This window comes from Phyllobates terribilis, unplaced genomic scaffold (genome assembly GCF_046119375.1).
Source record: "Phyllobates terribilis strain yellow unplaced genomic scaffold, ASM4611937v1 Scaffold_1__5_contigs__length_1240528914, whole genome shotgun sequence".
Lineage (NCBI taxonomy): Eukaryota > Metazoa > Chordata > Amphibia > Anura > Dendrobatidae > Phyllobates > Phyllobates terribilis.
In genome coordinates, this window is record NW_027362761.1 from 114,897,101 (window position 1) to 114,919,849 (window position 22,749).

The window sequence follows — 22,749 nt, forward strand, 5'->3', positions numbered from 1 at the left end:
AGTGTTTGTGACTTTCACTATCCCTCCTTCATAAATGAAGCAGGATTTGTCTGATGATGTTTCACACACCACATGGGCAGATAAGGTTGTAAAATGTTAAAATGACAATTCCCGGTGAATGCAAAAGTGCAAAAACGCATCAGAAACGCTACATTTGAACATAGCCCAAGGTGTGGAGGAGCATTTTTGGTTTTGGTTATTTATTTTGCCTTATATACAAGTCATTACCTTGGAAAGGATGTTCCTTAATATATTTCCCAGGAAAATACATTTTGGTTTTGTTTTTGTATGTTTTATTGTGAGTCAGTAAAAATGGTGTAATAAATCGGACAACATTGTTGACAGCATTGACCTGGGCGTCAAAAATGATTCCAGGGCAGTGGTCTTCCCCATGCTGTTTCCATGTCATTTGAGCACTATTCCCATCGATTTGGGCAATTTTTAGGCCCTCCGCATACCACCGGAGTGAACCGCCAGAAAAATGCTCGAGTTTCCCATAGACTTACAGTACAGACCAAAAGTTTAGACACACCTTCTCATTTAAAGATTTTTCTGTATTTTCATGACTTTGAAAATTGTACATTCACACTGAAGGCATCAAAACTATGAATTAACACATGTGGAATTATATACTTAACAAAAAAGTGTGAAACAACTGAAAATATGTCTTATATTCCAGGTTCTTCAAAGTAGCCACCTTTTGCTTTGATGACGGCTTTGCACACTCTTGGCATTCTCTTGATGAGCTTTAAGAGGTAGTCACCGGGAATGGTTTTCAATTCACAGGTGTACCCTGTCAAGTTTTATAAGTGGGATGTCTTGCCTTATAAATGGGGTTGGGACTATCAGTTGTGTTGTGCAGAAGTCAGGTGGATACACAGCTGATAGTCCTACTGAATAGAATGTAAGAAATTGTATTATGGCAAGAAAAAAGCAGCTAAGTAAAGAAAAACAAGTGGCCATCATTACTTTAAGAAATGAAGGTCAGTCAGTCCAAAAAATTGGGCAAACTTTGAAAGTGTCCCCAAGTGCAGTTGCAAAAACCATCAAGCGCTACAAAGAAACTGGCTCACATGAGGACCGCCCCAGGAAAGGAAGACCAAGAGTCACCTCTGCTTCTGAGGATAAGTTTATCCGAGTCACCAGCCTCAGAAATCGCAGGTTAACAGCAGCTCAGATTAGAGACCAGGTCAATGCCACACAGAGTTCTAGCAGCAGACACATCTCTACAACTGTTAAGAGGAGACTTTGTGCAGCAGGCCTTCATGGTAAAATAGCTGCTAGGAAATCACTGCTAAGGACAGGCAATAAGCAGAAGAGACTTGTTTGGGCTAAAGAACACAAGGAATGGACATTAGACCAGTGGAAATCTGTGCTTTGGTCTGAGGAGTCCAAATTTGAGATCTTTGGTTCCAACCACCGTGTCTTTGTGCGACGCAGAAAAGGTGAAAGGAGGGACTCTACATGCCTGGTTCCCACCGTGAAGCATGGAGGAGGAGGTGTGATGGTGTGGGGGTGCTTTGCTGGTGACACTGTTGGGGATTTATTCAAAATTGAAGGCATACTGAACCAGCATGGCTACCACAGCATCTTGCAGTGGCATGCTATTCCATCCGTTTGCGTCCTTCAAGATTGTTGGAAGACCATTTCCGGTGACTACCTCTTGAAGCTCTCTTCAGTTGTTTCACACTTTTTTTTGTTAAGTATATAATTCCACATGTGTTAAAATTCATAGTTTTGATGCCTTCAGTGTGAATGTACAATTTTCAAAGTCATGAAAATACAGAAAAATCTTTAAATGAGAAGGTGTGTCCAAACATTTGGTCTGTACTGTACATTGGGCTCGTAACTCGGATTGAGCACTCAAGCATTCCAATTTGCTCCTCCCGAGCAACGAGTACTTGAGCATTTTAGTTCTCGCTTATCACTAGTCATGAGCAAACATTTCAATGTTTGGTTCGGAAAAGCTCGCCGAACAAATTGATATTCGCCTAATTTATTCTCCAAATGTTCATCGAACATTTACGAATCCCATTAGAGTCTATGGGGGGACCACAAAAATGCATGTACAACACCTAGAAACAGAACCAAAAGCTGCCAAAACATATCAAATTAAGTGTAGACACCAGGGAAGTGCCATCAATTGACCCAGAGTGCAATTATTGACCCAGAGTCAGTAATTATTATTACTGAGACAGCGACATTTATTCAGTTGCGCTTTACATGTCAAAAGGGGTCACCGACTGGTACAACAGGAGAGAGGACCCTGTCTGTGAAGGCGCACTGTCACAGACATGGTTTGTGGAACCACTGTGCCATGGACCCCGGAGATCCTGGAGGGGCATGACTTAGCGAGCACCAGACTGTTCACTAGAGCCTCTAATGGTGAGGTTAGACTTGACTCCTGATGAACGCCAGGTGCCACTCCAGGACAGCCCAATGGATCCGCAGCAGTTGGACCAGTAGGACAGACTAGATGGTGCAGCACGCAGAGTCTGTATCAGGAGTGCAGCAGGCAGAGTCTGTATCAGGAGTGCAGCAGGCAGAGTCTGTATCAGGAGTAGAGATGAGCGGTGTTCGACTAGAACTGTTCGCCAATCTCAAATTCGAGCTGTTTTGGGCGGTGTTCGAGTTGTTTGACGAACCCGAACGATTTGCAAAAAATTCGGCTGTTCGAGGTTATGTTCGATAACTGTTCGTGCACCAAAAGCGTGTCCTGCATGTCTGGCGCTATTTAGAGCACCAATCATGCAGGGATTGTCTGTCACTCACTGTAATGCCACAGCCATGGTGGTTGTGGCATTACAGTGATTGCCAAATCGATGGGAACAGTGCCAACAGTGAAACATGAAAAGCCGGCAATTCATCAGCGGCATACACCGGTACCCGACAATTTAGAACCGAAAGAATAGAGCTTCACACATAGATTAGATAGATAGAAACATGTCAGTCACACATATAAGAAGCACAGTGACAGTGTTGCTTACTGTACTTGTCATTTAGTGTAAAGGATTTATCAAAAAAAATAATAGTGTTTTCATGCACCGTCTCTTTAAAAAAGCCGGCCGGCAATTCAGCAGCGGTACCCGACAATTTATAACAGACAGAATAGAGCTTCACACATAGATTAGATAGATAGAAACATGTCAGTCACATATATATGAAGTACAGTGACAGTGTTGATTACTGTACTTGTCATTTAGTGTAAAGGATTTATTAAAAAAAATAATAGTGTTTTCATGCACTGTCTCTTTAAAAAAGCCGGCCGGCAATTCAGCATCTGTACCCGACAATTTAGAATAGAAGGAATAGAGAATCACACATAGATTAGGTAGATAGAAACATGTCAGTCACATATATATGAATTACAGTGACAGTGTTGCTTACTGTACTTGTCATTTAGTATAAAGGATTTATTAAAAAAAATAATAGTGTTTTCATGCACTGTCTCTTTAAAAAAGCCGGCCGGCAATTCAGCATCTGTACCCGACAATTTAGAATAGAAGGAATAGAGAATCACACATAGATTAGATAGATAGAAACAGGTCAGTCACATATATATGAAGTACAGTGACAGTGTTGCTTACTGTACTTGTCATTTAGTGTAAAGGATTTATTAAAAAAAAATAATAGTGTTTTCATGCACCGTCTTTTTAAAAAAGCCGGCAGGCAATTCAGCATCTGTACCCGACAATTTAGAATAGAAGGAATAGAGAATCACACATAGATTAGATAGATAGAAATATGTCAGTCACATATATATGAAGTACAGTGACAGTGTTGCTTACTGTACTTGTCATTTAGTGTAAAGGATTTATTTAAAAAAATAATAGTGTTTTCATGCACCGTCTCTTTAAAAAAGCCGGCCGGCAATTCAGCATCTGTACCCGACAATTTAGAATAGAAGGAATAGAGAATCACACATAGATTAGATAGATAGAAACATGTCAGTCACATATATATGAAGTACAGTGACAGTGTTGATTACTGTACTTGTCATTTAGTGTTAAAATAAAGGATTTATTTAAAAAAAAAATGGCGTGGGGATCCCCATAATTTTAGGCTCTAGCGGAGGTTAACCAGACGGCTGGGGCAGATGTTTGAAGCCTGGGAAGGGGGTAATACCCACGGAGCTTCCCAGGCTACTAATATCAGCCCCCAGCAGAATACCTAGCCTTTACTAGCTATTAAAATGGGGGACCCCCCAAAAAAATAACGTGGGGTCCCCCCTATTTTAATAGCTAGCAAAGGCTAGACAGACAGCTGGGGGCTGATATTAATAGCCCAGGAAGGGTTCCATGAATATTGGCCCCCTCCCAGGCTAGAAACACCAGCCGTCAGCCGCCCCAGAAATGGCGCATCCTTAGGATGCGCCAATTCTGGCACTTAGCCTCGCTCTTCCCACTGCCCTGTAGCGGTGGCAGTGGGGTAATAGGGTTGGGGTTGATGTCAGCTTATAATGCCAGCTGACATCAAGCCCAGGTTAGTAATGGAGAGGCGTCTATAAGACACCCCCATTACTAACCGCATAGTCAAAGTTAAAAGAAAACACAAACACCCAGAATAAAGTCCTTTAATTGAAATAAACACACAATCCTTTATTGTTCTAAATTAAACCATACTTACCGTCACGCCCATTCCAGCTGAAGCCAACGATCTCCTGCAATAAAAGAAAAATAATAAAGCAACATCATCCTTACCTTTCCATGGCTCCCACGACAGCTTCAGCTCTGCTACATCGAGATGACAGGCTGGACCGCAGCAGAACGCTGCCATCCAGCCTGTCATCCCGCAGACACTGAGAAGCGCAGGCTTGCTTGCGCTACTCAGTGTCTGGCTGTGACGGCATCCAGATGAGCCGAGGTCATGTCCAATGAACTCGGCGCACCTCATGCACGTCACTGACAGCGTGGGAAAATTCTCACGCTGAAGCGCTGAGTGCAGGAGAAATTTCCCACGCTGTCAGTGACGTACATGAGGTGAGCCGACTTCATTGTCGGCTCATCTGGATGCCGTCACAGTCAGACACTGAGGAGCGCAAGCATGCCTGCGCTTCTCAGTGTCTGCGGGATGACAGGCTGGATGGCAGCGTTCTGCAGGTCCAGCCTGTCATCTCGATGTAGCAGAGCTGAAGCTGTCCTGGGAACCATGGAAAGGTAAGGATGAGGTTGCTTTATTATTTTTCTTTTATTGCAGGAGATCGTTGGCTTCAGCTGGAATGGGCGTGATGGTAAGTATGGTTTAATTTAGAACAATAAAGAATTGTGTCTTTATTTCAATTAAAGGACTTTATTCTGGGTGTTTGTGTTTTTTTTTAACTTTGACTATGGGGTTAGTAATGGGGGTGTCTTATAGATGCCTCTCCATTACTAACCTGGGCTTGATGTCAGCTGGCATTATAAGCTGACATCAACCCCAACCCTATTACCCCCTGCCACCGCACCAGGGCAGCGTGGAAGAGCGAGGCTAAGTGCCAGAATTGGCGCATCCTATGGATGCGCCATTTCTGGGGCGGCTGACGGCTGGTGTTTCTAGCCTGGGAGGGGGCCAACATTCATGGCTCCCTTCCTGGGCTATTAATATCAGCCCCCAGCTGTCTGCCTAGCCTTTGCTAGCTATTAAATTAGGGGGGACCCCACGTCATTTTTTTTGGGGGGGTCCTCCATTTTAATAGCTAGTAAAGGCTAGGTATTCAGCTGGGGGCTGATATTAGTAGCCTGGGAAGCTCCGTGGGTATTACCCCCTTCCCAGGCTTCAAACATCTGCCCCAGCTGTCTGCTTAACCTCCGCTAGAGACTAAAATTACGGGGAACCCCACGCCAATTTTTTTTAATAATAAATCCTTTATTTTAATACTAAATGACAAGTACAGTAACCAACACTATCACTGTACTTATTATATATGTGACTGACATGTTTCTATCTATCTAATCTATGTGTGAAGCTCTATTCTGTCTGTTATAAATTGTCGGGTACAGATGCTGAATTGCCGGCCGGCTTTTTTAAAGAGACGGTGCATGAAAACACTATTATTTTTTTTGATAAATCCTTTACACTAAATGACAATTACAGTAAGCAACACTGTCACTGTACTTCATATATATGTGGCTGACATGTTTCTATCTATCTAATCTATGTGTGATTCTCTATTCCTTCTATTCTAAATTGTCGGGTACAGATGCTGAATTGCCAGCCGGCTTTTTTAAAGAGACGGTGCATGAAAACACTATTATTTTTTTTAATAAATCCTTTGCAGTAAATGACAAGTACAGTAAGCAACACTGTCACAGTACTTCATATATATGTGACTGACATGTTTCTATCTATCTAATCTATGTGTGAAGCTCTATTCTGTCTATTATAAATTGTCGGGTACCGCTGCTGAATTGCCGGCCGGCTTTTTTAAAGAGACGGTGCACGAAAACACTATTATATTTTTTAATAAATCCTTTACACTAAATGACAAGTACAGTAAGCAACACTGTCACTGTACTTCATATATATGTGACTGACATGTTTCTATCTATCTAATCTATGTGTGATGCTCTATTCCTTCATGTCTAAATTGTCGGGTACCGGTGTATGCCGCTGCTGAATTGCCGGCCGGCTTTTTTAAAGAAAGCGTCTTCTGAGCAGTTTGTGAGCTTTTGGACACCTTTGAAGTTGTTTTCTATGTGTTCCTATGTGTTTTTGTTTGCCTGCCATTGGTTTTAACGGTGTTCGACGGTGTTCTAAGGTGTTCGACGAACAGTTCGACGAACAGTTCCTCGAACATCCCGGTGTTCGACGAACCGAACCGAACCCGAACACTACGGGGGTGGCTCAACACTAATCAGGAGTGCAGCAGGCAGAGTATGTATCAGGAGTGCAGCAGGCAGAGTATGTATCAATAGTGCAGCAGGCAGAGTCTGTATCAGAGTGCAGCAGGCAGAGTCTGTATCAGGAGTGCAGCAGAAAGAGTCTGTATCAGAGTGCAGCAGGCAGAATCTGTATCAGAGTGCAGCAGGCAGTGTCTGTATCAGGAGTGCAGCAGGCAGTGTCTGTATCAGGAGTGCAGCAGGCAGAGTCTGTATCAGGAGTGCAGCAGGCAGTGTCTGTATCAGGAGTGCAGCAGGCAGAGTATGTATTAATAGTGCAGCAGGTAGAGTCTGTATCAGAGTGCAGCAGGCATAGTCTGTATCAGAGAGCAGCAGGCAGAGTCTGTGTCGGGAGTGCAGCAGGTAGTGTCTGTATCAGGAGTGCAGCAGGCAGAGTCTGTATCTGGAGTGCAGCAGGTAGAGTCTGTATCAGGAGTGCAGCAGGCAGAGTCTGTATCAGGAGTGCAGCAGGCACAGTCTGCATCAGGAGTGCAGCAGGCAGTGTCTGTATCAGGAGTGCAGCAGGAAGAGTCTGTATCAGGAGTGCAGCAGGCAGAGTCTGTATCGGAGTGCAGCACACAGAGTCTGTATCAGGAGTGCAGCAGGCAGAGTCTGTATCAGGAGTGCAGCAGGCAGTGTCTGTATCAGGAGTGCAGCAGGCAGAGTCTGTATCAGAGTGCAGCAGGCAGAATCTGTATCACTAGTGCAGCTAGGACTGGTACGCAACCTTACCCAACTTAGACTGCAGAACAGGAAGGTTCCACTACAGCCAACTCAATAGATGTAGACCCATTTAGGATTTCCCACATTTCCAAAAATTAGCGTCAGACACTAGCAAAGTGTAATCAATTTCACTACAGTAGAAATAGTGTAAATGAGACCCACATCTCCTCCAGTACAGACAAACCAAGAGATGGAGATTTAACCAGGAGTGTTCACATTGCCCTAAATGAGGGCCTAACAAACACCACCGAAGTGGTATCAATTTCACTAGACTATAAGTATTGCAAAGGAGGCCTAAACCAGTACCACTACAGCCAACCCAATAGATGGAGACCCAATCAGGATACCCCACATTTAAAAAAATTAGTGGCGGATGCCAGCAAAGTGGCATCAACTTCACTACTGTAGAAATAGTGTAAATAAGACCCACACCTCTTCCAGTGCAGCCAACCGAGGAGATGGAGACCTAACCAGGAGTGTTCACATTGCCCTAAATGAGGGCCTAACACCACCAAAGTGGCATCAATGTCATCAGACATCAAGTAGTTTAACACAGACCCAAACCTGTCCCACTACAGCCAACCCAATAGATGGAGACACAATCAAAATTCTCCACATTTCCAAAAATTAGGGCCTAAAACCTGCAACAGCAGCAGCAAGAGCAGGTCCAAAAGCTATATCACAGACTGCAATTTCAAGGGATCAATGCAGCACACTCAAAATGACAACATCGCCTACTCTGTACGGTCTGCAATTGGGGTCCAAAAGTCCTTGGCGATCCATGACTTGTTCATCTTGATGAAAGTAAGGCGGTCTACACTTTCAGGGGACAGCCGGGTGCGCTTATCCATCAAGACACTACCAGAGGAGGTGACCTAGACAGGGCAATCGTAAGGAAAGAATCTGTGTGGATTGTTAGGCCCCGAAGGGGTTAAATGAACATCTGTCATACACGTGCTTTCTATAACCTCCTTTTAAGATTGCCCCGCCCACCTTTCCTCTACTCTCCATCATTTCCTTGGTTGGGTTTCTCCCTCCTGAACGGTGATTTTAGTATGCATCGTCCTGTGTGTTGCCATCCTCGTTTTTTCCACTTTATCTGTGGTTGCTCTATTACAGTTCTATATGCAAGAAATGCTTAGAGTGAATCATTGTGCTGAAAGGCACTTATCCTCTGGACTTTCTTTGTATATACTGTACAGACCAAAAGTTTGGACACACCTTCTCATTTAAAGATCATTCTGTATTTTCATGACTTTGAAAATGTTACACTCACACTGAAGGCATCAAAACTATGAATTAACACATGTGGAATTATATACTTAACAAAAAAGTGTGAAACAACTGAAAATATGTCTTATATTATAGGTTCTTCAAAGTAGCCACCTTTTGCTTTGATGACTGCTTTGCACACTCTTGGCATTCTCTTGATGAGCTTCAAGAGGTAGTCACTGGAAATGGTCTTCCAACAATCTTGAAGGAGTTCCCAGAGATGCTTAGCACTTGTTTGCCCTTTTGCCTTCAATCTGCGGTCCAGCTCACCAAACCATCTCAATTGGGTTCAGGTCTGGTGACTGTGGAGGCCAGGTCACCTTGCGTAGCACCCCATCACTTTCCTCCTTGGTCAAATAGCCCTTACACAGCCTGGAGGTGTGTTTGGGGTCATTGTCCTGTTGAAAAATAAATGATGGTGCAACTAAACGCAAACCGGATGGAATAGCATGCCGCTGCAAGATGCTGTGGTAGCCATGCTGGTTTAGTATGCCTTCAATTTTGAATAAATCCCCAACAGTGTCACCAGCAAAGCACCCCCACACCATCACACCTCCTCCTCCATGCTTCACGGTGCGAACCAGGCATGTAGAGTCCATCCGTTTACCTTTTCTGCGTCGCACAAAGACACGTTGGTTGGAACCAAATAACTCAAATTTGGACTCATCAGACCAAAGCACAGATTTACACTGGTCAAATGTCCATTCCTTGTGTTCTTTAGTCCAAACAAGTCTCTTCTGCTTGTTGCCTGTCCTTAGCAGTGGTTTCCTAGCAGCTATTTTACCATGAAGGCCTGCTGCACAAAGTCTCCTCTTAACAGTTGTAGAGATGTGTCTGCTGCTAGAACTCTGTGTGGCATTGACCTGTTCTCTAATATGAGCTGCTGTTAACCTGCGATTTCTGAGGCTGGTGACTCAGATAAACTTATCCTCAGAAGCAGAGGTGACTCTTGGTCTTCCTTTCCTGGGGCGGTCCTCACGTGAGCCAGTTTCTTTGTAGCGCTTGATGGTTTTTGCAACTGCACTTGGGGACACATTCAAAGTTTGCCCAATTTTTCGGACTGACTGACCTTCATTTCTTAAAGTAATGATGGCCACTCGTTTTTCTTTACTTAGAATTTGTATTATGGCAAGAAAAAAGCAGCTAACAGTCTATTCAGTAGGACTATCAGCTGTGTATCCATCTGACTTCTGCACAACACAACTGATGGTCCCAACCCCATTTTTAAGGCAAGAAATCCCACTTATTAAACCTGACAGGGCACACCTGTGAAGTGAAAACCATTTCCGGTGACTACCTCTTGAAGCTCATCAAGAGAATGCCAAGAGTGTGCAAAGCAGTCATCAAAGCAAAAGGTGGCTACTTTGAAGAACCTAGAATATAAGACATATTTTCAGTTGTTTCACACTTTTTTGTTAAGTATATAATTCCACATGTGTTAATTCATAGTTTTGATGCCTTCAGTGTGAATGTACAATTTTCAAAGTCATGAAAATACAGAAAAATCTTTAAATGAGAAGGTGTGTCCAAACTTTTGGTCTGTACTGTATATCATAAAACGCTTATTTTAGTGTTATACATATCTTAACTAACATAACCACCCCCCTTTTTTTTTCTTCCTACATATATCCCAGGACCCATTCCTAATAAGTTGCACATTAACTTATGGCTATAATATATTAGAATATCTTTTATCTGTAGGAGCTAATACCATCAGTACTTATTGTTCTCTATTATGTCACCGCGTATCTGATTTTAGAAAAGCTGTTATGCATAATCATATTTATAGACGCATTAGATAATGACATACAGATATATGGCATGCAATAGTATCTAGTGCCATATTAGATCTTTCAACTTATTTTGTTGCTATAAGATCATTAGCATTGTGTCTTGTTCTGTCTGTGTTTCATAACTTGAACAAAAATTTTAATATCTCTTCTCCTGCCTGTTTGCGCTCCATCGTGGAACGCATGTTACATTTCCTCCTCCCCCTCTGCCGCCGCGTCACTTCCGGGCGCAACTGTCTCTGTGCGCTCCGGGTTGGAGCGCATATGGTATCATTTGGCGGAGGGCTACTTCCGCCTCTCTATATCTCTGCCACTTGTGCCGCCACGCTGGAGCGCACGCGACATGTTAGTGCGTGACTGCTTTTGTGCGCTTCAGACTGAAGCGCATGCTTATTACTGAGTGGAGGGCTACTTCTGGCATAGCAGGCCGGTATATGTGCGCAGTAATAGGCAAACCTCTTGTGTTTGTACACCGGACATGCGCACCTTTACTTTTGAGGACAGGGGAGCCCATTTACTATATGGACAAGCTCTCTTTGAGGGGTGTATAGGAATAATCCACCTACTAATAAGGGGGTATTTAAACTTGGCCTTTGGTATAGTTCCATAGCCAGCTATCCTGCAACAGCTTTCATAATGCAGCTCCACCTTATATGAATGCATAATATCTACATCTGCCTCCTGATGACCCAAATACACTGTGTGCAGAATTATTAGGCAAGTTGTATTTTAGAGGATTATTTTTATTATTGATCAACAACTATGTTCTCAATCAACCGAAAAGACTCATAAATATCCAAGCTTAATATTTTTGGAAGTTGGAAGTTGGAGTGTTTTTTTTTTTAGATTTGGCTATCTTAGGAGGATATCGGTTTGTGCAGGTAACTATTACTGTGCAGAATTATTAGGCAACTTAATAAAAACCAAATATAATCCCATCTCACTTTTTTATTTTCACCAGGAAAACCAATATCAGTGCACAAAATTTAGAAATAAACATTTCTGACATGCAAAAACAAAAACCAAAAAAATTAGTGATCAATATAGCCACCTTTCTTTATGATGACACTCAACAGCCTTCCATCCATAGATTCTGTCAGTTGCTTGATCTGTTTTCGATCAACATTGCATGCTGCAGTCACCACAGCCTCCCAGACACTGTTCCAAGAGGTGTATGTTAGAACCTTGCTCTTAGGTTTTTTCCTTTGCTGGTCACATGACCTTGTTGGCCTATTTAATCCTGCTCCGCCCTTTTGGCTTTGCTGGACTTCATTATATAACTACTTTCTAGCTAGCCTGTGCTCTGTATCTAACTCTGTTAGTTTGCTTGGTCTACGGACCTCTATGTTCTATATATTTTGTTTGTTCGTCTGTCTTCTACTATTTCTGTTAGGAGGTGTCCCATTTTCCTCCCAGTCCTTAGTACTTGTAGGGATTCCTTCCCCACATCTATAGGTCTCCGTACAGACTAGCTTAGGACTTTAGCAGGTCTGATCGCAGGATCAGGTTCCCTGTTACATCGTAGGGATTCAGCTGAGTTCTATCGTAGGGACAGATCTCCTCTCTTTCCTTAGCTCTGGTAGCAGAACATAACAGTAAGTCCAGCCTGCAAATTCTCTAAGGAAAGATTTTTCTGTTCCATCATGGTGTCGGTTCAGGATTTGGCTCATCGCCTGCAGGGATTCTCTCTGGAGGTGGCCGAGCTCCGTCAGCACGTGAGTAACTGTCCTGGAGCACATTTCTTGGAGCCTAAGGTATGTTTGCCGGATTTATTTTTTGGTGAACACCGAGAATTTTTTTTCATTTAAAAATGCTTGCTTATTGTATTTTCGTTTGAGACCCAAGTCCTCTGGGGATGAATCCCAGCGCATAGGGTTCATAATGTCACTCAGGAGTGGGCCTTTTCTTTGCAACCTAGTGATACATGCTTCAGATCAGTGGATAGTTTTTTTTCTGCTTTGGGACTATTATATGATGATCCTGACCGTGTCGCATCAGCTGAGACTGAGTTGAGACGTTTAAAACAGGGATCAGGTAATGTGGAAAAATATTGTACTCATTTCCGTCGTTGGTCTACTCAAACAGGGTGGAACGATTCTGCTCTGAAAAGTCTATTTCTTGCTGGGCTCAATGAAAGGGTTAAAGACCTGCTAATTGCTTATCCTACACCTGAAGATTAGCTATACGGGTGGATAGGAGACTGCGTGCAAGGGTTAATGAGAGCAAATCCTCTGCTATGTCAGTTTCTGGTTATGAGAATGTGTGTACTAACAGTGGTGAACCGATGGAGATTGGATCGGTGGCACCTCGCTCTCAAGAAAAAGACCGTAGATTTTCTGAAGTCTTGTGTTTCTGTTGCGGAAAATCTGGTCATTTGATTAAAGGCTGTGAGCTTCGTATGAAGAAAGAAAAAAAAATGGTCAGTCATGCCCGTATTGCCTGTTTAAATTCCAAGGGTATATTTTTAGCTGCTTCCACGATTGCTCAGGAAAAATTAATGGAATTTCGGGTGTTTGTTGATTGTGGGTCTACTCTGAATGTAATTGATGGGGGATTCTTGGAAAGACTCAATTTAAAACCCGAACCTTTATCATCCCCCATTGCTGTGGTTTCTGTGGATGGTTCCCCTTTGAAGAATATTACTCTCAAGGTCTGTGAATTTCTTCTCACTATTAATGGTGTTCACCATGAGAAATTGGATTTGGTAGTTTTGAATAACTTGCCTTCTCCAGTAATATTGGGATTGCCCTGGTTAAAATTTCACAATCCTGCACTGGATTGGTCTACCAGTGAAATTAAATCCTGGAGCCATAAATGTTATGACAAGTGTTGTAACGGGCGTATTGCAGCTTTGGATAGGGGAGAATTGCCTGTTCCTATTCAGGATTTTTGGAGAGTTTTTTCTGAGAAGGAATCGCAGGTTTTGCCTCCCCATAGAGACTATGATTGTTCTATTGAATTTGTCCCTGGAGCGACTCTTCCTAAAAGTCGTTTATTTAACCTTACTATTCCTGAGAGGAAGGCTTTGGAGGAATACATACAGACAAGTTTGGCCGCCGGTCACATTAGGCCCTCTAAGTCTCCTTTGGCGGTTGGATTTTTTTTTGTAAGAAAGAAGGACGGCGGTTTACGTCCTTGTCTGGATTTTCGTGAGATTAACAAAATTACTGTACGCAATCCTTACCCACTGCCATTGATTCCTGATCTGTTTAACCAGTTAATGGGGGCCAAGTGGTTCTCTAAAATTGACCTTAAGGGGGCATACAATCTGTTGCGCATGAAGGAGGGTAACGAATGGAAGACTGCTTTTAACACTCCTGTGGGTCATTTTGAGAATCTGGTTATGCCTTTTGGTCTTACTAATGCTCCTGCATTTTTTCAGAATCTTATTAATGACATCCTTAGACCTTTGATCGGCAAAAATGTGGTTGTGTATTTGGATGACATTTTGATTTATTCGCCGGATCTGGAGTCTCATTGGCGGAGCGTACGTGAGGTATTACAGTTATTAATGGACAATTCGCTTTTTGCTAAGCTGGAGAAATGTGAGTTCGCTGTACAGAGAATTAGTTTTTTGGGTTACATTATCTCCAGTGGGTTTTGAGATGGACCCGGTTAAAGTTCAAGCTGTACAGGAATGGCCTAGGCCTATTGGTTTGAAATCGATACAGAGGTTTTTAGGTTTCGCCAATTATTACAGAAAATTCATAAAAAATTTTTCTAGTATTGTCAAACCTCTGACCGATCTCACCAGGAAAGGTGCTGATGCGGTTCAGTGGTCTTCTGAGGCCATTGAAGCTTTTGTGTATCTCAAGGAGAGGTTCACCTCTGCTCCCATCCTTATGCAGCCTGATGTGACTAAGCCGTTTTTGGTTGAGGTTGATGCTTCCTCTGTGGGGGTTGGCGCAGTATTGACTCAGGATAACGGGGATGGATTACATCCCTGTGCCTTTTTTTCAAAAAATTTTTCGGAGACTGAACTGAATTACGATATTGGTAATCGGGAATTATTGGCTATTAAACTCGCATTTGAACACTGGCGCCACTTCTTGGAAGGTGCGGAATTTCCCGTTCAGGTTCTTACGGATCATAAAAATCTGATATATCTTGATGCTGCCAAGCGCCTGAATGCCCGTCAGGCTAGGTGGGCACTGTTTTTCTCGCGGTTTAATTTCTCCGTTACTTACATCCCTGGTACTAAGAATGTTAAGGCGGATGCCTTGTCTCGCAGTTTTTCTCCCATAGTCGGTGCTGAGAAAGAGGAGAACATTTTACAAGAAGGTGTTGTGATAGCTGCTTTGGACTCCGTTTTGGAAGATGAGATTCTTAAAGCACAGGAGAATGCCCCATCTAACACTCCTCATGGGAGGTTGTTTGTGCCTGGGACCTTTAGAAGAGATTTGTTTGTTGAGTGTCACGAATCTCGGTTGGCAGGTCATCCCGGAATCTCTGAGACCAAGAGACTGGTGGGTCGCAGTTTTTGGTGGCCTGGATGGCAGAAGGAAGTCATTAAGTGGGTGCGTCAATGTACTATATGTGCTAGATCTAAGTCCTCACATACTCCTGCTGCGGGGTTGCTTTGTCCTTTGGAGGTTCCCAGTGCTCCTTGGACACATTTGGCTATGGACTTTATAACTGACCTTCCCCCCTCTGAGGGTTTTACTGTCATCTGGGTGGTCGTGGACCGTTTTAGCAAGATGTGTCACTTGGTTCCCTTCGTCAAACTGCCCTGCGCTAAAACTCTCGCTAAGGCCTTTGTCAAGGAAATTGTCAGACTTCATGGCGTTCCTACTGACATTGTTTCTGATAGGGGTCCTCAGTTCGTGGCTCGTTTTTGGCGTGCCTTTTGTGACAGGTTGGGAGTTCATTTGTCGTTCTCGTTGGGATATCATCCTGAATCTAATGGCCAGACAGAAAGGAAAAACCAGGATGTTGAGCAGTTCTTGCGTTGTTTTGTGGCAGACAATCAAGAGGGGTGGTCTGAGTTTCTGCCACTTGCTGAATTTGCTCTGAACAATCATACATCTTCTTCTGCTGGTTGTTCGCCTTTTTTTTGTTGTTCTGGGAGACATCCGTCGTTTGGGTCGTTCTCCAAGTTGGGATCTGCCGTGCCTGAGGAGGAGAATTTTTCCGGTGATTTGGAGAGAGTTTGGACGGATGTGCGTGGTAATCTTCAGGAGGCCAACAGAAAATCTAAAGACTACTTTGATAGGAAACGACAGGAGGTTTTGTTCGCTGTTGGTGACATGGTTTGGTTGTCCTCTAGGAATCTGCGGTTGAGGATTCCTTCTAAGAAATTGGGTCCCAAGTTTGTAGGGCCCTTTAAGGTGCTTCAGGTTGTCAACCAATCTGCTGTTAGGTTGGAGGTTCCTACCTCCTGGAGAATTAATCCGGTATTTCATGTCTCTCTGTTAAAAAAAGCTGTTGTGTCGGATGGTGACGCCTCTGCCTCTGTTGCTCCGGTGGTGGAGGACGGGGAATATGAAATTTCTCGCATCCTTAACTCTAGATGGTATAGAGGTAGTTTGCAGTATCTTGTGGCCTGGAAAGGTTTCGGACCCGAGGATAACTCTTGGGTGAGGTCAGATGATGTTTCCGCGTCCAGACTTATCAGAGCATTTCACAGGAGATTTCCTGATAAGCCTGGTCCTAGGGGATCCGGAGGATCCTCTTAGAAGGGGGGGTACTGTTAGAACCTTGCTCTTAGGTTTTTTCCTTTGCTGGTCACATGACCTTGTTGGCCTATTTAATCCTGCTCCGCCCTTCTGGCTTTGCTGGACTTCATTGTATAACTACTTTCTAGCTAGCCTGTGCTCTGTATCTAACTCTGTTAGTTTGCTTGGTCTACGGACCTCTATGTTCTATATATTTTGTTTGTTCGTCTGTCTTCTACTATTTCTGTTAGGAGGTGTCCCATTTTCCTCCCAGTCCTTAGTACTTGTAGGGATTCCTTCCCCACATCTATAGGTCTCCATACAGACTAGCTTAGGACTTTAGCAGGTCTGATCGCAGGATCAGGTTCCCTGTTACATCGTAGGGATTCAGCTGAGTTCTATCGTAGGGACAGATCTCCTCTCTTTCCTTAGCTCTGGTAGCAGAACATAACAGTGTACTGTTTTCCCTCCCTGTAGATCTCACATTTTATGATGGACCACAGGTTCTCTATGGGGTTCAGATCAGGTGAACAAGGGGGCCATGTCATTATTTTTTCTTCTTTTTGACCTTTACTGGCCAGCCACGCTGTGGAGTGGTTGGATGCATGTGATGGAGCATTGTCCTGCATGAAAATCATGTTTTTCTTGAACGATACCGACTTTTTCCTGTACCACTGCTTGAAGAAGTTGTCTTCCAGAAACTGGCAGTAGGTCTGGGAGTTGAGCTTCACTCCATCCTCAACCCAAAAAGTTCCCACAAGTTCATCTTTAATGATACCAGCCCATACCAGTACCCCACCTCCACCTTGCTGGCGTCTGAGTTGGAGTGGAGCTCTCTGCCCTTTATTGATCCAGCCTCTGGCCCATCTATCTGGCCCATCTAGAGTCACGCTCATTTCATCAGTCAATAAAATCATTGAAAAATCAGTCCTAAGATATTTCTTGACCCATTCTTGACGTTTTATCTTATGTTTCTTGTTCAAAGGTGGTCATTTTTCAGCCTTCCTTACCTTGGCCATGTCCCTGAATATCGCACACCTTGTGCTTTTTGATACTCCAGTAACATTGCAGCTCTGAAATATGGCAAAACTGGTGGCGAATGGCATCTTGGCATGCTTGATTTTCCTCAATTCATGGACAGTTATTTTGCGCCTTTTTTGGCCAACACACTTCTTGCGACCCTGTTGGCTATTTGCCATGAAACGCTTGATTGTTCGGTGATCACGCTTCAAAAGTTTGATCATTTCAAGACTGCTGCATCCCTCTGCAAGACATCTCACAATTTTGGACTTTTCAGACCCCGTCAAATCTCTCTTCTGACCCATTTTGCCAAAGGAAAGGAAGTTGCCTAATAGTTAAGCACACCTTATATAGGGTGTTGATGTCATTAGTCAACACCCCTCCTCATTACAGAGATGCACATCACCAGATTTACTTAATTGGTAGTTGGCTCTCAAGTCTATGCAGCTTGGAGTAGGACAACATGTATAAAAAGTATCAAAGTGATCAAAATACGCATTTGCCTAATAATTCTGCACGCGGTGTACAGTTGGGGAAACGCGTCGAGGCGCTATTATGATACAAGATAAGTCTATCAATTTTTTCTTGTCAGAATGTTTATCTATATTCCTATATATTTATATTTGAAATAGGAGCTACTTTGTATTAGACCAGGCAGTCACCTTTTTATTGTGCTTAGATCACCTGGCAGGGCACAATAGGGATAGATAGGGACAGCCACCATCGAGTGGGGGCGCCAAACACGCCACAATAGGGTGCCAATCCTCATCTTAGGCAGGATTTGAATAGGGGCATATCAGGGCTGTTTAAGGCCATCATATTCCTTTGGGAGTTGTGTGAGGACCTGGCCACTTTCTAAATACTTTTCCAGCACTGAGCACTCCTTTTCGTCAATCTTAATTTTGTGTTTTGTTAGAAATTTGCTTGCTGTGTTTTGTTAGTGATTTGTTTGCTCATCAGTTCAACCTCAGGTATCTATTCCATTCAGTGACCATATCTCTGAGACCTTGGGCCATTGTTCTCTCCATCACCACAGGTAGTCTCACATGCAAACCCAGGGGATGGGTTCCACCTGAGAAAATATCTCCACTAAGGCACAGGGAGGGAGGGGTGAGCTCTTCTGCTGATTCAGGGAGCTGAACCCTGTGCAGGAAAAGGAGAACATTCATGGCTAGTCGGACGGAGAGCTGGGTGGTATCACGGGCTGCGGTCGTGATATCCATCATCCGAAGGAGCATATGCTGTGACTGCCAATATACCGGCGGGAGATACAAAAAGCTGTGGGCCAACAAAAAGTTGGGGGACAGTGGGTATCACCTGGTACGTGGCAGTGGAACTACTGATCCCAGGTTGGAAACTCAAGGACTAAGAGAATTGCCTGTTGGACATTTACCTGGAATTGCTGTTCACCGGGGTCGGAAGGAATAAAACTAATTGCATCGATAACCTGCCTAGGTGATTATTAAAATCCACAACCGCACATCTTTACAAGTTGTATTGTCTTCTATTAAGATAACACAATATTTGAAAACACGGGATTTTTTGTGTATCTTTTAAGTAATGAAATAAAAGATTATTGTTTTAGAGGAATTATATGTTCACGTTATAGCAATTTCTTCTGATATATTGTATATTTTTTCTGTTCCATCAAGACACTACCAGCAGCGCTGAAGGCACGTTCAGAGAAAATGTATGAGAGGCGAGCTCAGGCCATTCATCCATTTTTGAAGACCAAAATGTAAAAGGTTCCAAACCCTCCCTGAAGGTATTGATATTGAACTCTAGATACTTCTGAACCATCCTCTCCAGTCGTTTACCACGTGTCAGACTTGTACTCTGTTGTGCTGGTGCATGAGCTGGTGCAAAATGTGTGTTGAATGACTCACAGAAATTGTTTCTGCCACTTACTCTGCTTCTGCTGCTAATGTTTTGGCGTTGACGAACTGAAGTGTCGGAGGTTGAAAGACTACAGCTGCGATGCACACTGTGTGCCTTACTGTTATCTTGGGGGAAACCTCTATTAAGGTTGCTTAAAAGCTTGTTTCGATACTCCAACATAAGCGGGTCCTTTTCCAGGGCGGGAAGTTTCTGGCAAAATTGACTCTTATAACGTGGATCTAACAGAGTGGCAACCCAGTAGTCAGCATTATTTTGAATCCTAACTATACGGGGATCATGTTGCAGATAGTGCATGAAAAAGGCACCCATATGTCGGGCTCTTCCAGGAGGTTCAAAGCCAGGCTGTATTGTGGGCTGCGTAACTCTGATGCTTGTTTCCCCCGTCCCCTCCTGACAACCACGTCAACCGAGAGGGGATGATTATCCTCTTCAGCCTCTGACAGCTGCTTGCCCATCACCTCTTCCTCCTCCATTAGTTCCTTGGCTCTTGCACCTTCACTAACAGTTTGCCTGGTATCTCCAAACCCCCTCGATCGCTGTAATCCACCATCACTTGGCATCCCCCTGTGTGATGACAGTCTGGACATCTGAGACCTTCTTATCCCTTCCGCATCCTCCTCTTCTTCTGGGGCCACCACATTCTGCTGCAGGTTATTCAAAGTTTGCTCCAGCATGTATATGACTGGAATAGTGATGCTGATGACGTCATCGTCATCGCTAACCAGTTTAGTAGCCATTTCAAAACTGTGCAGAAGGGTGCAGAGGTCCTTAATCTGTTCCCACTCCGCAATCGTGATATGCCCCAAGTCCGTACTACGTTGCCCCAAGCTATACGTCATGACATACTGCGTCAGAGCTCGTTGCAGCTGGCACAGTCGCTGCAACATGTGCAGAGTGAAATTCCACCGCATCGGCACATCGCAGATCAACCTGTTAACTTGCATGGACAAAGACCTCTGTATCGATGCAAGTCAATGACATGAGGGGTGCTAAAGGCAGAACTGAGCACGCAGCTTCTGTACTTTGTGAAGCAGCTTGTCCAGGCCAGGATATTGGTGGAGAAATCACTGTACCACCTGGTTGAGGACGTGAGCCATGCAAGGCACGTGTGTAAGCTTGCCTTGGCCTAGGGACGCTAACAGGTTTACACCGCTATTGCACACGGCCTTCCCTGGCTCTAGGTTCAGCTGAGGCAGCCATTGCGCAAACTGAGCCTGGAGAGTAGCCCACAACTCTTTACCTATATGACTGCGATCTCCAAGGCACATTAATTTGAAGACTACCTGATTACGGTGAGCCCTGATTGCGCAGTAAGGAGGTGGTGTGTATTCGCTCCACACCCTTGGAACGCGTGTCTCGTTAAGGCAGAGGATGAGTGCGCAGGTGGAGACCCTAGAGGAGGTGGAGGACGCCGAAGCAGCAGAGGAAGTGGGAAATACAGAGGTTTCTTCAGCAAGCCTTCCAAGATTTGTGGGGCTGTCCCTTCCCCACTTGCCCCCAAAGCCACCAGAGTCACCCAGTGTCCAGTCAGCGAGATGTAATGCCCTTGGCCATTCTTACTCTTCTAGGTGTCTGTGGTGAAATGCACCCTGGCACATGAAGATTTAGACAAGCAAAGGGTGATGCTGTCTGCGACATGCTGGTGTAGCGCAGACACAGCTTTCTTAGAGAAGTAATGGCGACAGGGCAAATGGTACTCGGGGACTGTGATGGCCATCGGTTTTCGGAAACCATCTGTATCTACCAGGCGGAAAGGCAGCATTTCCATGGCCAACAGATTGGAGATGGTGGAGTTCAACCTCTTAGCTTTGTCATGTGTAGGATGAAACAATCTTTTACGTGACCACAACTGCGGGACCGAGGGCTGGCTAAGGTGCTTAGAGAGGGGGGAATATGGTGAACTGGAAAAACTGGTGGAGCGTGAGTGAGGTGCAGATGTTACGCTGGATTGAGAAACATGCGGTGTGCTCAGTGAAACAAACACAGCAGGCGTGTTCGCTTCCGTTACAGCTGACGGGCTATCACTCAGGCTGACTGGATTGGGTAAAGAACCAGAGTTTCTGCGATGGGAGACCTGCATGACAATACTTGGTATGGTAACAGAGGAGGAGGAAGAAGCAGCGGATGCGTTTGATGGGGCAGCTGATGGTTGTTGAGCTGCGCTGGTCCGCATTTCAGTGCGGTAAGATTCCCAGCATAAAGAATATTATTTGAGCAAGTGAACGTTCATGCATGTAGTAGTCAAATTATTGCAGTTTTTCCCTCTACTGAGTTTTTTATCACAAAGTTTGCAGATAATGTGAGTTGGCTCATCCTTTGCAGTGACAAAAATGGCCCATGCTAGGCAGCCCTTGCTGCCCCTGCAAGCTGCAGACCCGTGACCGCTGCTGGCCATGGCCATGGTTGTGGCTAAGGATGCAGTGCTCCTCGTGCTTGCATCACTCCGTGTCTGCGCCGTAGGGTGAAATGTAACCTCCTCATCTTCCTCCTCCGCTTCCTCAGATGAGCTACTCGGCTGCGTGACTCTGGGTTCACACCAAGTAGGATCTTCAACCTCGTCATCATCCAATGTGTTATCCCATTCCTCGCCCTCAGAGTGACCCCTCTCCTCTTGTTGCCCTGACAGCACAGTACAGTCCACATGAGCCTCAGGTATTTGAGTCTCATTGGGATCACCTCCCTCCCCTGCGAAGGGAGTGCAGGAAGGGAGTGCAATAGGCCATCCACTAACATAAGTTGTCAGTTGTTTTTGGAAAGGACCTGTTTGTGTTGGTTCACTAGTGCTTTCACTAACATTACCACGTGTTACGGATCCGGGTGGTGGAACCTCTGTGCTGCGGTGCAAGGAGGGACCAGAGGGGCATGACTAGGTATCAACTCGGACTGACCAAGGTTGTACGGTGGCTCAATCGACTCCGTGACCAGGGAGGGACCGAGCAGAGGGACCAGGTGCTACTCTGGGGACTGACCTTGTATGAGAGCAGGTGACTCCCACGGATCAGAAGGCAGGGACTGACTGGTATAGCAGATGAGCACGGCAGGCAGGCTGACGGGTGATCCGGGCAGACGGACTGGCAGGCAAGGCAGGTAACAGGCAGGAGCCTCCAGGTAGGCTGGCTGGTAGGCTCGGCAGGTAACAGGCAGGTGCTTCTAGGTAAGCGGGCTGGCAGGCACAGCAGGTAACAGGCAGGAGCCTCCAGGTAGGCTGGCTCACAGGCACGACAGGTAACAGGCAGGTGCTTCCAGGTAAGCAAGCTGGCAGAGCCCATAGACAGACTGGCGGACTGGCAGTAGGCAGACTGTCGGGCTGGAGAGTAGACAAGCAGACGGACTGGACTAGTAGTCCGGATGGCGGACTGGACTTGTAGTCTGGCTGGCGGGCTGGACTTGTAGTCTGGCTGGCGGGCTGGACTGGTAGTCAGGCTAGCAGCGGGACCTGAGGGCTGAAGCAGAGTATCACACACAAAGCTACAACCTTGCACGGGCACCTCCATATTGGAGGAGGTGCCTTTTATAGGGGAAGTCCTCCGGCCA